Raw genomic sequence first — 16,570 nt, 5'->3', positions numbered from 1 at the left:
CTAAATGGTTTTCTCTTTCATAGTTTCTCCTGTTCATCCTAGGCAGCTACTCTCTGTCATTACTGGATTCAAATGATCTTTCTGCATAGTCAGTACATCAGGTTCATTACCCCATCACAGAAATGGAGTAGAAAAGTACACGGCTGCAAAACAGCTGACACATCCCAGGAAGGACTTTCTTAAACCACCCAGGGTTTTTCTAGGAATGTATTTTGACATTGAACAGAGATTATTCAGGGCAGGGATCATATGGATCTTGGAACTCTCCTTGCAATATTGCAGGACAACTCTATCTAAGCAATTTGAAACACATACTGTTTGTTTTTTTAAAAAACCACATCGAAATCAGAGTTATAATGTGAAGTAGTTGCTCTATTCAGGCCGATGGAGATGTAGAATACTGGTCAGACCCATAGAGAGAACAGTGAGTGTATTTATATTATTTCTGATAGTTCTTTTTAAGTTTTTGTCTTCTAACTCCATCATCTGTCATTTCTGAGTCTGTTTCTATCAACTGATTTTTCTCTGGACTATGGGTTATTTTCCCTGTGCCATTGAATGGCTAGTAATTTTTGTTGGATTTTGGACTTATGTTTCACATTACTGAGTGCTGGATATTGTTTTATTCCTGTAAAGATTGTTTGACTTTGTTCTGACAGGAAGTTGTTTGCAGACTAGCTTGATCTTTTCCAAGATTGCTTTGAAGATATTCTTAGGATATGTCCAAAGTAACCTAATTATAGATCAAGTTCAGCCCCATTATTAACATTTGACCTATGTGGGGTCTCTATTAAACTCCCCACATATTTAGCAAGGTCTTTCCACTTGGGCTGGTGGGAACCTAATTCAGTCTTGATCCTATGTGAACTTTGGGAACTATTTGGCTTACAGTTTCCCAGAAACTGTTCTTTCCCAATTCTTTGCCCAGCCCCAGGGAGTTTCACCCTTTGTATGTACAGACTGATAGCCCAAGTCTCAAAAGGATCTCTGTGCAGATTTCTCGATCTGTTTCTCTGCAAAACTCCCTTTTCTCCATGATTCAGGATCCCTGGCTCCTCAACTCAGGAAGACCACCAGGCTCTGTTTGGTTTCCCTTTCCTGAGCCACTGCCAAGAGTTTGTATCCAAAAGAAAGGGCAATTTTAGAGTTCATCTTGTTTTTTTCCCTTCTCTTTGACATCATAGTACTGCAGTGCCTATTATCCAATATCTGAAAAAGGCGTTGCATTTTTTATCAAAGTATCTAGTTTTTTGTGTTTTGGTTTTTTTTTTTTTAATGGGGGACAAAGAGTAATGCCGATCTGTAGTAGTTAGTCTTTTAAGGGCCACAGTCCTACATTCAGACTCTCTTACCAGGGATTATATCCACCTGTATAGTCTACATTTTGGCTGAGAACAAATGAATCCAAGATCTATAGTCCACACTGAATTGGACTTAAGTTCTCTAAACAGGTACTATAAACAGTTTGGCTTGTAGTAAATTTGGCAACGTTTATCTTTAGAGTCAAGTGCCTTGTATCCTTTTATCTTCAAGTTCCTGCAGTCTCAAAATCCTTTCTATCAAAACCTTTTTCTCAGAAAGTCTAAACATTTTAATAGTGATTAAGCCTTAACTGAAGGAAATGAAGCTCCAGTGCTGAGACATTGCAACAGATGGTAGAAAATTTGAGGCAGGCAGGAGAGCCACCTGGTGGGATCCTTCTACAGATCTGCCTCTTTGTAAACCCAGAGACAGTCCTGGTTTCAACCAAATCAATTCCTTATTTCTCTCAAATAAAAACACACCTTTGCTTGAATTGAGATCTGCTTCCACTGAGGGCTTTTCTGCTTCTCAGTAAGAGTTCAAATCCTTGAAATTCATGATTTGTGAATTACAAAAATCTTGTAACTGATCTTCACCCAGAAGGTGTGCTATACAAGTTGTTGAATGACATGTACAAAGCTCCAAAGTTAACCAGATTCTGTGTGTGTGTGTGTGTGTGTGTGTGTGTGTGAGAGAGAGAGAGAGAGAGAGAGAGAGAGGATTTTCCACTGAGCTAACGTTCTGTCCTTCCAGAACATCACAGAAGCAATTCTGCAAATCAGACCATCAGGTCACTTGCATAATTCAGTATTGCATTATCTGAACAAATGACCCCTTAGAACTGTAGCATTTAACTCACTGATTGAACTAGACTATGGGTTTTAATAATCTCTCTCCATGGAGCTAAGGATTAAGTTAGGCAGTTTATACTCATGAAGAAAGTTATTATACCTTCAGCACTACATGGCCAGATAACCAGCTTTTAAAAATCAGCCTAATGTAAGCCATGTGCCCATTGAAATCTTATTGATTCTTCAAGGCTCAGCTCAAGTACCACCATTGATTCTTCAAGGCTGAGCTCAAAAACCAGAAGTTTTGATGGTTTGTTTTACATGTCAACTTGGCTAGGCTATAGTTCTGAGTTATTCAATCAAATACTAATCTAGATGTTGCTTTGGAGGTAGTTTGTAGATAAGATTAACATCTATAATCAATTGACTCTAAGTAAAGATAACGTAGGTAGACCTCATCTAATCAGTGAAGATCTTAAGAGTAAAAATTGAAGTTTGTGGGAGAAGAGATTCTGCCTCAAGTCTGTACCATTAACTCCTGTCTGAGTTGCCAGCCTGCCAGCCTGCCAGCCTGCCCTAGGGATTTTAGACTTGCCAGCCTCCATATTGCATGAGCCATTTCCTTAAAAGTTTTCAAATACATATATTTATAATTTATATTCTATGTGTATAACATATATATACATATATATATATATTAGATTCTGTTTCTCTGGAGAACCCTGACTGAAACAAAAGACTTCTATGACATCTCTAGCCCAAAGCAATTTCTCCTTCCTCTGACTTCACACTCATCATACACTATTTTCATGAATTCATGTCTTCTCTCCCCAAATACATTAAGAGTATATATTTACAATATATCCTGGACAAACTAAGTAGCTATGATTAAGACTCAAAAGTACAGTGGCTTTTTAAAAAAAGAATTTTTCTCTCTTTCAGCATTAGTAGGGTGAGCAGTCCAGGTTGATAGGTAGCTGTTCTCCACATGGTCAGAAAGCAACCAAGGATCCGTATACTTTTTCTGTCACCTCTATGAGTGTTGTCCTTGTCTGATCATAGTTCCAAATTTATCTCTTGATATTTGAAGGAAATTTCCAAAGCCCTGTAATTCTTAAGTCTGCTGGGTTACTGCCAGGTCTCCACATTCCAGCTTCAGCACACTTGGCAAAATATTTGAAAAGTACTTATGCTGCCTCACTTCCTTACCAACAATACTACAGTTGTAATCATTTATCTTTCCACCACAGAATTTACCAACACCACTTCATTGCACCTTTCAATGCATGGAAACTATCAAAGGGAACCTGTTCCTGTCTCTCAACCTCCAGCACCATGGAGACTCTGGCAGCTAGTCAGTTGCTAAGAAAACTGTTCGGTGGTTACAAAGAAGGACCTCCAGGAAACCCTCAGACTTGTTAAGGATTAGCACAAGAATGAGAAGCATCAATTCAAGACCCTTCTCACTTTAGTCCCCTCCCTCCTATTGTTACTAACAGCTGCATTAGTTATACTGAGACACTTCTCCCTACACTCCAGTTATCTCCCAAAAGCCAAGTCAGATGAATATATAAGTCATATACAAACAAGGAGAGTAGCTATGGCTAATTCCAGTACTAAATTCACTGGCAAGGGGTTAAGTCCTAAAGGGAGTCGATAGTAGGAACCACCTCTCTTCTCCAGATGCTTTCTGATGGGATAAAGCTGTTCACTAAGGCAGAGGTTCTCAAAGTGCAACCCCTGGACCAGGAGCATACGCATCACTGGGGAATTTGTTAGAAATGCAAATTCTTGGGCCCCAGCACACTCTTGCTAAATTATAAACTTGGGGAATAGGGTCAGCGATCTGTATTTTAGCAGTCCTCCGGGTGACTGACTCTAACAAAAGATTGAGAACTACTGTACTGAACAGATCTGAGAAAACTCCATTCCCTTTCCACCTTGAGCAAAGGTCTTAGAGGTAACGCCCAAACTGGATATGCTAATACCTCAGTCCAGACCCATAGAAGAAGCCATAAACCTTGCTGTGTCTTGGTTGTACATATCAATGTCTCAGAGAGTCTATCTAGATCACACCTATTAGTTTCCCTTCCTTACTGCCCTTGCTTCTCATTCCTGAGCCCTGCATAGCCCCTTTGCCTCTGATTTGGTTTGGGCCTTGCTAGCCAAGTCCTCTCTGTATTTGTTGCCTTGTCTGGTTTGTCTCTTTGGTTTCTGAACCAACCTCTCCCCTGGATCCTATCTGTTTCCCCTTTGCTCCAAGCCCTGCAACTACTGGTCAGCTCTGGTCCACTCCAGACCCCACAGTTTCTGGGAAAGCAAGTCAGAATGCCAAATTAACTTTTTCCTTTTTTTAAAAAAAATCAAGTTATTAGACTGGCTAGTCAGGGGAATGATTTAGAAGAATGATGAAATTTAAGAAGGGCAAACGTTAAGTATTTCTGTGGAAAACATTTAGGCAGTTCCTCAGAAAATTACAGAGGAGTTATATGACCTGGTAATTCCACTCCGAGGCATATACTTGAGAGAATTAAAAACATATTCGTATAAAGGCTTGTTTACAAATGTTCATATCAGTACTATTCCAATACTGGCTATTACAATAGCCAAAAGGTAGAAAAAACCTAAATGTTAATCACCTGATGAATGAATAAGTGAAATGTGGCATATGCACATAATAGAATATTATTCAGCTGTAAAAAGGAATGAAGTACTATTACGTGCAACAATATAGATGAACTTTGAAAACATTATCCTAAGTGAAAGAAGCCAGAGAGATTGTGATTCCATTTATATGACATATCCAGAATAGACAAACGCATAGATAAAGAAAGATTAGTGGTTGACAAGAGATGGGGAAAAGAGAATAGGGACTAACTGTTAATAGGTATGGGGTTTTTTTGGGGGGTGGTAATGGAAATGTACAGCATGGTAAACATAATGAAGTGTACATTATTAACATGGTGACTTTTCTGTTACGAGTGTTGCAAGCTATGAGTGTTAGATGTTGTACTTGAGTCTCAAACATTATTTGGACCTATCAATTGCTGAACAGCAGTATGTGTGAAAATGACTTGGGATTTTTAGTTGGCTATAGCCTAAATGAGACAACTTTGCAATCTGACTGCTGAGAAAGCTAATGTGATATTTGATTACAATTATAGAAGACCAGTATTCCAATTGAGGAGGAAAGCAGTCATTGTTTCTGCTACATTCACCAGAGTGCACCATTTCTAGGGTCTTGGGTTTAGTTTTGGGGATTTAAGAGCACTGACAAAATTCAAGAATAAAAAAGGACATCCTTATTGATGGGACAAGGTGAATAAATCTCAAAAGCATTATGATAATTAAAAACATATTAAAGGCTACACACTGATTCATTTTTTATGACATCCTATAAAAGACAAAACTATAGCAACAAAATCATATGGTTGCAGGTGGTTAGGAGACAGGATTGGCTGAAAGGGGCACAACACTTTGGGGAGATGTAAATACCTTGATTGTAGTGGTGGTTCCATGACTGTACATTCATCAAACTGATTGAACTACACACTTCAACAGGTAAATTTCACTGTATGTAAATTATACTTCAATAAGAAAAAAAGAGGGGTGCTTAGGTGGCTCAGTTGGTTAAGCATCTGCCTTCGGCTCAGGTCATGATCTCAGGAATCGATCTCAGGAATCGATCCTGGAATCGAGCCCCACGTCAGGCTCCCTTCTCAGTGGGGAGTCTGCTTCTCAATTTACCTCTCCCTATGCTCCTCCCCACTGCTTGTGCTCTCTCTCTCTCACTCGCTCTCTCTCTCCCTCTCTCAAATAAATAAATAATATCTTTAAAAAATAAGAAAAGAAGAACTGACAAATTTAATTTTAGGGTGACCAACTTAGTCTGCATGTGACCAGTACTTTCCCAGTTTTAGCACTGAATGTTCTACAACCTGGGAAACCCCTCAGGACTGGATATTTGTATTTCAGTATGGGATTAGTGAGACCAGGATAGCGAGGGAACTTGAAACCTTATCTAATGGGAGAAACAAGTGATGAAGAGTTGGCCCATAGAGAAGCCCTAGATGCAAATGCTAGAACTTAAAAGGAGGCAGGTTTGGGCTCAAAACTGAAGGGCATTCCTACATGATACTCTCTTATAGTAGGATGGCCTGCCTTGACCAGCAGTGGGTCCATTCCCATAATATTTAAGCAGCTGCTCAGGGACCAGCCTTTTAGAAGGAATCCATGCATCAACAAGAAGCTGGGCTATATCGGTTGTTTTTAAATGGTAGTGTGCACTACTGTCAGGCTGGTGGTCTAAAAATAGTCAAGGAAGTTGTTAGAAATACGGATTCTCAGGTCTCATTCCTGGGATCCTGATTGGTCAGGTTATAGATGGGGCCCAAGAACCAAAATTTCCTTTTTCTTTTTTAATTAAATTTTTTATTTTGAGATAATTATAGATTCACATGGAGTTGTAAAAAATAACAGAGACTTTGTACCCTGTACCCAGTTTCTCCCAATGGTAGCAGCTTGTAAGCTATAGTATAAGATCACAACCAGGAGATTGACATTGATAACAGTCAAGATACAGAACTTTTCATCACCACCAGGATTCCTCATTGGTGCTCATTTATAGTCACATCTACTTCCCTCCACCTTCACTCCCTCCTTAACCCTTAGAAAGCACTTATCTGTTCTCCATGTCTATAATTTGTCATTTCAAGAATATTGCATAAATGGAGTCATAAGTAGATAACCTTTATTTTTTTTTCACTCAACATAGTTCTTTGGAGATTCATCCAGGTTGTTGCATGTGCCAATAGTTTATTTTTATTGCTGAGTAGTACTCCATATTGTGTACAATATGTTTATTCACCTCATGAAGGACATCTAGGTTTTTTCCAGTTTGGGGCTATTATGAATAAAGCTACTATAAACACTCATGTGCATATTTCTATGTGAACATTAAGTCTTGATTTCTCTGAGATAAATGCCAAGGAGTACAATTGCTGGGTCATATGTTAATTGCATGTTTAGGTTTTTAAGAAGCTGCCATAGTGTTTTCCTTAATAACTGTACCATTTTACATTCCCACCAGCAATGTAGAAGTGATCTAGTTTCTCTGCATTCCTGCCAGCATTTGGCATGGCCACTATCTTTTAATCAAGCTATTTTGTTAGGTATGTAGTAATAACTCATCATGGTTTTAATTTGTACTTCCCTAATGGCTAATGACGTTGAACATCTTTTTATGTGCTTACTTGATACCTGTATATCCTCTTTGGTTAAATATCTTTTCAGGTCTTTTGCCTATTTTCTAATTGAACTGTTGGTTTTTTGCTGTTGGGTTTTAAGAGATAGATATTTTCTAGATACTACTCCTTTGTTAGATACGTGGTTTGCAAACATTTTCTCCTGGTTTGCAGCTTAACCTTTCATCCTCTTAACAAGGTCTTTCCCAGTGAGGAGTTTTTTTCAATTGTGGTGCAATCCAATTTATCAATTTTTGCTTTAATGGATCATAATTTTGAGGATTAAGAACACTTTGCCTAGCTCTAGATCCTGAAGATTTTCTCTTATGGTTTTTCCTAAAAGTTTTGTAGTTTTATGTTTTACATTTAAGCCTGTGATTCATTATGTGGTTGTTAATTTTGATGTAAGGGGTGAGGTTTAGGTTTAGGATAATTTTGTTGCCTGTGGATATCTAATCGCTTTAGTGCCCTTTGTTGAAAAGGCTATCTTTCCTCCATTGAATTTCTTTTGAAACTGTAAAAAATTAGGTGGGCGGGGTGCCTGGCTGGCTCAGTCGGTAGAGCATGCAACTCTTGATCTCAAGGTTGTAAGTTCAAGCCCCACATTGGGCACAGAGTTTACATAAATAAATAAATAAATAAATAAATAAATAAATAAATAAATAAAAACTTTAAAAAATTAGGTGGGCATATTTGCATGGATTTTTTTCTGAGTTTTTTATTCTGTTCCACTTATATATGTGTTTACTCCACACTAGTACTACTTAGTCTTGATTACTGTTACTATGTAGACATTTATCTCATCTGTAAAGAGGGAGATTTTATTTCTTCTTCCCAATCTGTATGCATTTGATCTCTTTTTCTTGCCTTGTTGCACTGGCTAGAACTTTCAGTATGCTAACAGTGGAGAGAACAGACATCCTTGCCTTATTCCCGATCCTAGAGAAACAGTGTTCGCTAGGGCTGCCATTAACAAAATACCATAGAATGGCTTAAACAACAGAATTTTATTATCTCACATTCTGGAGGCTAGAAGTCCAAGATCAAAGTATAAGCAGGTTTAGTTTCTTTTGAGGGCTCTCTCTTTGATTTGTACATGGCTGGCCTGGCCTCTTGCTCTCTCTTCACATAGCCATCCCTCTGTGCATGCATACCCCTGGTGTCTCTCTGAATGTCCTATTCTTCTCTGCTTATAAGGATACCTAACAGCCTTATTTTAATTTAATTAACTCCTTAAAAACCCTATCTCCAAATATAGTCAAGTTATGAAATACTGGGGATTAGGACTTCAACATATGCATTTGGGGGACATAATTCAGCCCATAAGAAAAGCATTCTTTCACCATTGAGTACATTAGCTGTAGATTTTTTTATTTGCCTTTTATCAAATTAAGGAAGTTTCCCTTTATTTCTATTTTCCCTGAGAGTTTTGATTATGAATGAGTGCTGAATTTTGTCAAATGCTTTTTCTGTATCAATTAACATGATTACGTAGTTTTTCTTCTTTAGCTTGTTAATATGATAGAGTACTCTGATTTTCAAATATTTTTTTTTAAAGATTTTATTTATTTATTTGACAGAGATAGAGACAGCTAGCGAGAGAGGGAACACAAGCAGGGGGAGTGGGAGAGGAAGAAGCAGGCTCATAGCAGAAGAGCCTGATGTGGGGCTCGAACCCATAACGCCGGGGTCACGCCCTGAGCCGAAGGCAGACGCTTAACCGCTGTGCCACCCAGGCGCCCCTGATTTTCAAATATTAAGACACCCGTGTATCCTCGGAATAAGCTCCACTTGGTTGTAGCTGGTTCAAATATTGCCGAGTGCAATTTGTTAATATTTTGTGAAGTATTTTTTCTATCTTATTCAGGAGAGATGTTGGTCTGTAGTTTTCTTTTCATCTTTGTCTAGTTTTGCTAGTTTCATAAAATGAATTGAGAAGTATTTACCTCTTCTAATTTCTGGAAGAGGTTATGTAAAGAATTGGTGTTAATTCTTTTAAACATTTTTTAGAGTTCTCTAGTAAAATTATATAGGCTTGGAGATTTCTATTTTGGAAGCTTTTAAGTTATGAATTGCATTTCCTTAATAGTTATAGCATAATTCCAATTATCTATTTCATATTGGATGAGTTGTGGTAGTTTATATTTTTCAAGCAATTGGTTCATTTCACCTAAGTTGCCAACTTTCTGAATGCAGAGTTGTTCATAGCTTTCACTTACTATTCTTTTAATGTCTGCAGTCTATCATGATATCCTTGTTTTATTACTGATATTAGTAATCTGTGTCTTCTGTTTTTTCATTGTCAGTCATGCTAGAGGTTTGTCAATTTCGCTGATAGTTTCATAGAACCAGTTCTTTGTTTCATTGCTTTTCTCTATTATTTTTCTATTTTTAATTTCATTGATTTATACTCTTATGTTTATTCTTCTTCTTTCTGATTTTTATTTTCTCTTCTTTTTCTAGGTTCTTGAGGTGGGAATTAAGATAATTGATTTGAGACTCTTTTTTTTCTATTATATGAACTTAGAGCTATAAATTTTCCTCTCAGCACTGCTTCATCTGTGCCCAGTGATTTTTTGATATGCTGTATTTTCATTTATTTTTATTTCCAAGTGTTTGGAGATTTTCATTACCTTTTTTTAAAGATTTTATTTATTTATTTGAGATAGAGAGACAGAGAGAGCACGAGTGGGGAGAACAGGCAGAGGGAGTGGGAGAAGCAGACTTCCTGCTTGAGCAGGGAGCCCAATGTGGGACTCAATCTCAGGACCCCAAGATCACAACCTGAGCTGAAGGCAGATGCTTAACCAACTGAGCCACCCAGGTTCCCCTCATTACTTTTTTTTTAACATTTATTTATGTATTTTAGAGAGAGAGAAAGAGAGAACATGGGGGTAGGGGTAGAGGGAGAAGGGAGAGAGAATCTTAAGCAGACTCCATGCTGAGCACAGAGCCCTACACGGGGCTCGATCCCATGACCCTGAGATCACAACCTGAGCTGAAACGAAGAGTCTGATGCTTAACCGACTGTGCCACTCAGGCGCCCCAGTTCTCATTACCTTTTAACTATTGATTTCTAATTTGATTCCACTGTGGTCAGAAAACATACTTTGTATGATCTCAATTTTTCTAAATTTGGTTACTTTTATTATAGTGCCCAGAATACAGTCTATCTTGGAAATATTCAGGGAAACTTGAAAAGAATGTGTTTTCTTCTGATATGGGGTAGAATGCTCTATAAATGTCAATTAGGTACTGTTGTTTGTGTTGAGTTCTTCTGTATCCTGCTTAATTTTACCCCTGCTTTGTGTTGATTAATATTTGCATGGTATATCTTTTTTAATTTTTTTTAAAACTTTCAACCTGTCTCTATCATTATATTTGAAGTGAGTTTCTTTTATTTTTTATTTTTAAAAAAAATTTTTTATTACATTATATTAGTCACCATACAGTACATCCCTGGTTTCTGATGCAAGGTTCGATGATTCATTAGTTGCGTAAAACACCCAGTGCACCATGCAATATGTGCCCTCCTTACTACCCATCACCGGTCTATCCCATTTCCCCTCCCCCCTCCCCTCTGAAGCCCTCAGTTTGTTTCCCAGAGTCCATAGTCTCCCATGCTTCACTCCCTCTTCTGATTACCCCCCTTTCTTTATCCCTTTCTTCCCCTACCGATCTTCCTAGTTCTTATGTTCCATAGATGAGTCTTTTGCTTAGCATTATCTCCTCCAGTGCTGACCATGTTGCAGCAAATGTTGAGAACTTGTTCTTTCTGATAGCTGAGTAATATTCCACTGTATATATGGACCACAACTTCTTAATCCAGTCATCTGTTGAAGGGCATCTCGGTTCCTTCCATGATTTAGCTATTGTGGAAAATGCTGCTATGAACATTGGGGTGCATATGGTCCTTCTCTTCACTACGTCTGTATCTTTGGGGTAAATACCCAGTATTGCAATGGCTGGGTCATAGGGTAGCTCAATTTTTAACTTTTAAAGGGACCTCCACACTGTTTTCCAGAGTGGCTGCACCAACCTGCATTCCCACCAACAATGTAGGAGGTGCACCAACCTGCATTCCCACCAACAATGTAGGAGGGATCCCCTTTCTCCACATCCTCTCCAGCAATTGCTGTTTCCTGACTTGTTGATTGTTGCCATTCTAACTGGCGTAAGGTGGTATCTTGTGTGGTTTTGATTTGAATTTCCCTGATGGCTAATGATTTTGAACAGTTTTTCATGTGTCTGTTAGCCATTTGTATGTCCTCATTGGAAAAGTGTCTGTTCATATCTTCTGCCCATTTTATGATTTGTTTATTTGTTTCTCGTGTATTGAGTTTGAGAAGTTCTTTGTAGATCTTGGATACCAGTCCTTTATCTGTGGTGTCCTTTGCAAATATATTCTCCCATTCCGTGGGCTGTCTCTTAGTTTTTTTGACTGTTTCCTTGGCTGTGCAGAAGCTCTTTATCCTGATAAAGTCCCATAAGTTCATTTTATCTTTTATTTCTCTTGCCTTTGGAGATGTGTCATGAAAAAGGTGGCTTTGGCCGATGTCATAGAAGTTGTTGCCTATGTTCTCCTCCAGGATTTTGATGGATTCCTGTCTCACATCAAGGTCTTTCATCCATTTGGAGTTTATTTTTGTGTATGGTGTGAGAGAGTGGTCAAGTTTCATTCTTTTGCATGTAGCTGTCCAATTTTCCCAGCACCATTTATTGAAGAGACTGTCTTTTTTCCACCGGATGTTTTTTCCTGCTTTATCAAAGATTAGTTGCCCAAAGAGCCGAGGGTCCATTTCTGGGTTCTCTATTCTGTTCCATTGGTCGATGTGTCTGTTTTTGTGCCAGTACCATGCTGTCTTTGTGATCACAGCTTTGTAGTACAGCTCGAAATCCGGCATTGTGATGCCCCCAGCTTTGTTTTTCCTTTTCAACAGTTCCTTGGAGATTCGGGGCCTTTTCTGGTTCCATACAAATTTAAGGACTATTTGTTCCAGTTCTTTGAAAAATGTCCTCGGTATTTCGATCGGGATAGCATTGAAAGTGTAGATTGCTCTGGGTAGCATGGACATTTTAACTATGTTAATTCTTCCAATCCATGAGCATGGAATATTTTTCCATCTTTTTATGTCTTCCTCAATATCTTTCAAAAGTGATCTATAGTTTCTAGGATATAGGTCCTTTACGTCTCTGGTTAAGTTAATTCCAAGGTAACGCATGGTTTTTGGTGTTATTGTAAATGGGATGGATTCCCTAATTTCTCTTTCTTCAGTCTCGTTATTCGTGTATAGAAATGCAACTGATTTCTGGGCATTGATTTTGTATCCTGCCACCTTACTGAATTGTTCTATAACTTCTAATAGTTTGGGAGTGGATTCCTTTGGGTTTTCCATATAGAGTATCATGTCATCTGCAAAGAGAGACAGTTTGACTTCTTCTTTGCCGATTTGGATACCTTTGATCCCTTTTTGTCTTCTGATTGCTGTTGCAAGGACTTCTAGTACTATGTTGAATAATAGTGGCGAGAGTGGGCATCCTTGTCGTGTTCCTGATCTTAAGGGAAAGGCTTCCAGCTTTTCCCCGTTGAGAATAATATTTGCTGTAGGCTCTTCATAGATGGATTTTATGAGCTTGAGAAATGAACCCTCTATTCCTATACTCCGAAGGGTTTTAATCAGAAAAGGATGCTGTATTTTGTCAAATGCTTTTTCTGCATCAATTGAGAGAATCATATGATTTCTGCATTTTTGTTTCTGAATAAAATCTAAGACACTGATAGATTTGTGAATGTTGTACCACCCCTGCATCCCAGGGATGAATCCCACTTGGTCATGATGGATAATCCTTTTAATGTACTGTTGGATTCTATTAGCAAGGATCTTGTTGAGGATTTTGGCATCCATATTCATTAGAGAAATCGGTCTGTAATTCTCCTTTTTGAGGGGGTCTTTGCCTGGTTTGGGGATCAAGGTAATATTAGCCTCATAGAATGAGTTTGGTAGCTTTCCTTCTGTTTCTATTTTTTGAAATAGCTTTAGGAGAATAGGTATTATTTCTTCTTTGAATGTTTGGTAGAATTCNGTGGAATTCCCCAGGAAAACCATCCAGGCCTAGAGTTTTATTTTTTGGAAGATTGTTTATCACTGACTCAACCTCTTCAAAATTAATTGCCTGTTTAAAAATCAATTTCTTCCTGTTTCAGTCTTGGTAGTTTATGGGTTTCCAGGAAGGTCTCCATCTCTTCCAGATTGTGAAGTTTCTTTTAGACAGTACATATTTGGGTCCTGTTTTTTGTTTTTTAATTTTTAAATTTTTTAATATTTTATTATTTATTATTTATAAGTAATCTCTACACTCAGTATGGGGCTTGAACTCACAATCCTAAGATCAAGAGTCTCATGTTCTGCTGACTGAGCCAGGCAGGCACCCTGTGTTCTGTTTTTTAATCCTCACTGTCAACCTCTGTCTTTTAATTGGTTTATCTGACCATACTCATTTAGTTTAATTATTACTAAGGTGTGGATAAGTCTGCCATTTTATTTCTGTTTTCTATTTTTTCTGGGGGTTTTTGTTTGTTTGTTTCTGTTTTCTTTTACCTGCCCTCCTGTGGATTACTTGAACATTTTTTAGAAAGTTATCTTAATTTATAGTTTTTTGAGTGTATTTCTTTGTTACAGTTTTTTAGTGCTTTCTATAGATATTATATATATATATATATATATATGTAACTTCTGCTGAAACTTTTTAATTTTTCATTTATTTCAAGCATGTTCACACTTGTTCATTGAAGCAATGGCTATCTTAAAATACTTGTCAGATAACCCTCACATTTCTGTCACCTTGGTTTTGGCATCTATTGATTGTCTTTCTCATTTAATTTGAGATCTTTCTGACTCATGGTATAAGTGATTTTCATTTGAAATCTGCATATTTTCAGTACTATGTAATGAGATTTTAAATCATACTCTAGATATTGGTTACAGCTTTTGTTTTAGCTAACTTTCTATGACATCACTCTGGCAGAAGAGGAGAGCTGTAGGGTACTAACTCTTTATTGCCAGCACAAACTGGAGACACTCTAGATCTCTCGCTCAGCCTACGTTGACATCCAGCCAGGGTGTTGGGGAGACTCCTCAATACTGCTGGGTGAAGATAGGAGTTCCAACTACCCACTAAGCCTCAATTGATATTTCCCTGGCTGGGAGAGTTAGAAGTGCTTCATTATTGCTTCCCATGTGGTCTCTATGGGTACCAAGAGGGGATTGGCCTTCTTATTAGTGACACAAGTCCTGCAATAGCCCTCCTCTGACAGCACCATAACGCAAAGGTGGAGGAAGGGGAGAAGTCCAGACTCCCCATGTAATTTCCATTGATATCATGGAGATGGCCTCAAACTGCCCATCCCTGCAGGGATGAAAGTCCTGGAAACCTACTCAGTCTTCTGATACTACCCAATGGTGGGGTTAAGATGCCTCTTTATAGCATGGCCTGAGTGGAATTCTAGGATCCCCACTTGGCATTTACTGGTATGGGTTAGTGGGTCCACAGTTCTTTTATGTAGCATTTACCTGGAGTAGAGCAGTTATTGCCCGGTGGTTTTTCTCTTGCTAGGCTGCCTCTTTCCTTCTCTTTTGGCCAAAGAGGGCAGGCTTATGCGGTTTCCTTTTTCTGCAACTGTTGACATTTCCAGGTTATTGTCTTCTGGGATATATAAGGCAAAAAGAAAACCCCAGGAACCCACCACCATGTTGTTTCTTGCAATCCTGAAGTCCCTGGCAAGTTTGCCTTCTTCTCTCAACTTTTCAGAGACTTATTATGTTTATTTATATATAATGCCCAGGATTTTAAGTTATAGTTGGGGGGTGGATAGAGAAAATAATATCTCCACTTTTCTGGAAGGAGAAGTCCTGAGAGTTTTCTTTTGACACTTGTAGCTGAGTCCAAGTGTGGAACCACTGGACTAGGTGATGGTTAGTCCCATTCCAGCTCTGAGATGCAGTGTTATGTATTCTGGTCTTGGATCTGGGACATTAGAAGAGATCTTGCAGGCAATTTGATGTTCTCCAATTTATCCAATTTATCACTAAACCAATTGCCATAGGATGTGCCTTCCTCCCAGACTCCCATGACTTTCTATTAAACAGGTGGGAGTTGGGGCACCTGGGTGGCTCAGTTGGTTAAGTGTCTGCCTTCAGCTCAGGTCATAACCTCAGGGTTCTGGGATCAAGCCCTGGTCAGGCTCCCTGCTCAGTGGGGAGTCTGCTTCTCCCTCTCCCTCTCCCTTTGTCCCTCCTGCTGCTTGTGCTGTCTCTTGCTCACTCTCTCTCTTTCTCAAATAAATATATAAAAACATTTTTTTTTAAAAAGTTGGGAAGCTGTTGCAAATGGCAGTTATCAACCTCCTTAGGCCACGTACCAAGGTGTTAAATTGGGAGTTGCTCCTCTGTATGAAAAAACTGAATTCCCCTAAACCAGATGAAGCCTAAACTTACAGCTCTGAATTCCGTAACAAAACAGAAGCTTAGCTATGTTTTTGAAGCTTAGACTGAAATCTCCCTAATTTTAACATCCCATCTTAGTTTTTTCTCAGTTGATATTTATGCCTCTTAAATAGATATTTTAAGGTGAGCTCTGTTGTTGTTTCTGCTTGAAAGTCATAAATAGAACTGTCAGCAGTGGTGTTCACTATCAAAATTTTGGGTTTAATATCAATATGTATATATAGGAGAGGAAAATTCTTCTCTACCCTCTTAGGTTGTCTGGCTGGGTCTGAGCAGTAAACTGACAACAGGCAGATTAACAGAAGAAAAGGCATACAAATTTATTTGATTGTGGGTGCTGTGGAAGGGAGGGCACTGTGGTCATGGAGACAGGTGAGAGCAAGAGAGAGAGGAGCACACAGGGGAATACACAAGAACATTTCCCAAGAGCCACTGGCTTGGAAAATGAGAGGGACTGAATTTCATGAGTTCTTACAACCAGTGGGGCTTAAGGCCTGAAGTTTTTAAGGTCAGCAGACTTGGTTGGGATAGAGTCCTGAGGGCACTGTCCTACTCCTGAAGAGAAGGCAGGCAAACAACCTAGGGGCAGACAGCGTGGAAACAGTGATTTGAAGAACACCTGGGGTACACAAGGGGATTATTTGCTCTTCTTGGAGGGCATCCCTGAGTGGCAGTTTTTACAGAGACATCTCTCTGGGAACAAAGAAACTGGCTGGCACCATCCCCCCCC

This window comes from Ailuropoda melanoleuca, chromosome 4 (assembly GCF_002007445.2).
Source record: "Ailuropoda melanoleuca isolate Jingjing chromosome 4, ASM200744v2, whole genome shotgun sequence".
Lineage (NCBI taxonomy): Eukaryota > Metazoa > Chordata > Mammalia > Carnivora > Ursidae > Ailuropoda > Ailuropoda melanoleuca.
The sequence above is the reverse complement of the archived record's forward strand: the minus strand, read 5'-3'. Positions refer to the sequence as shown.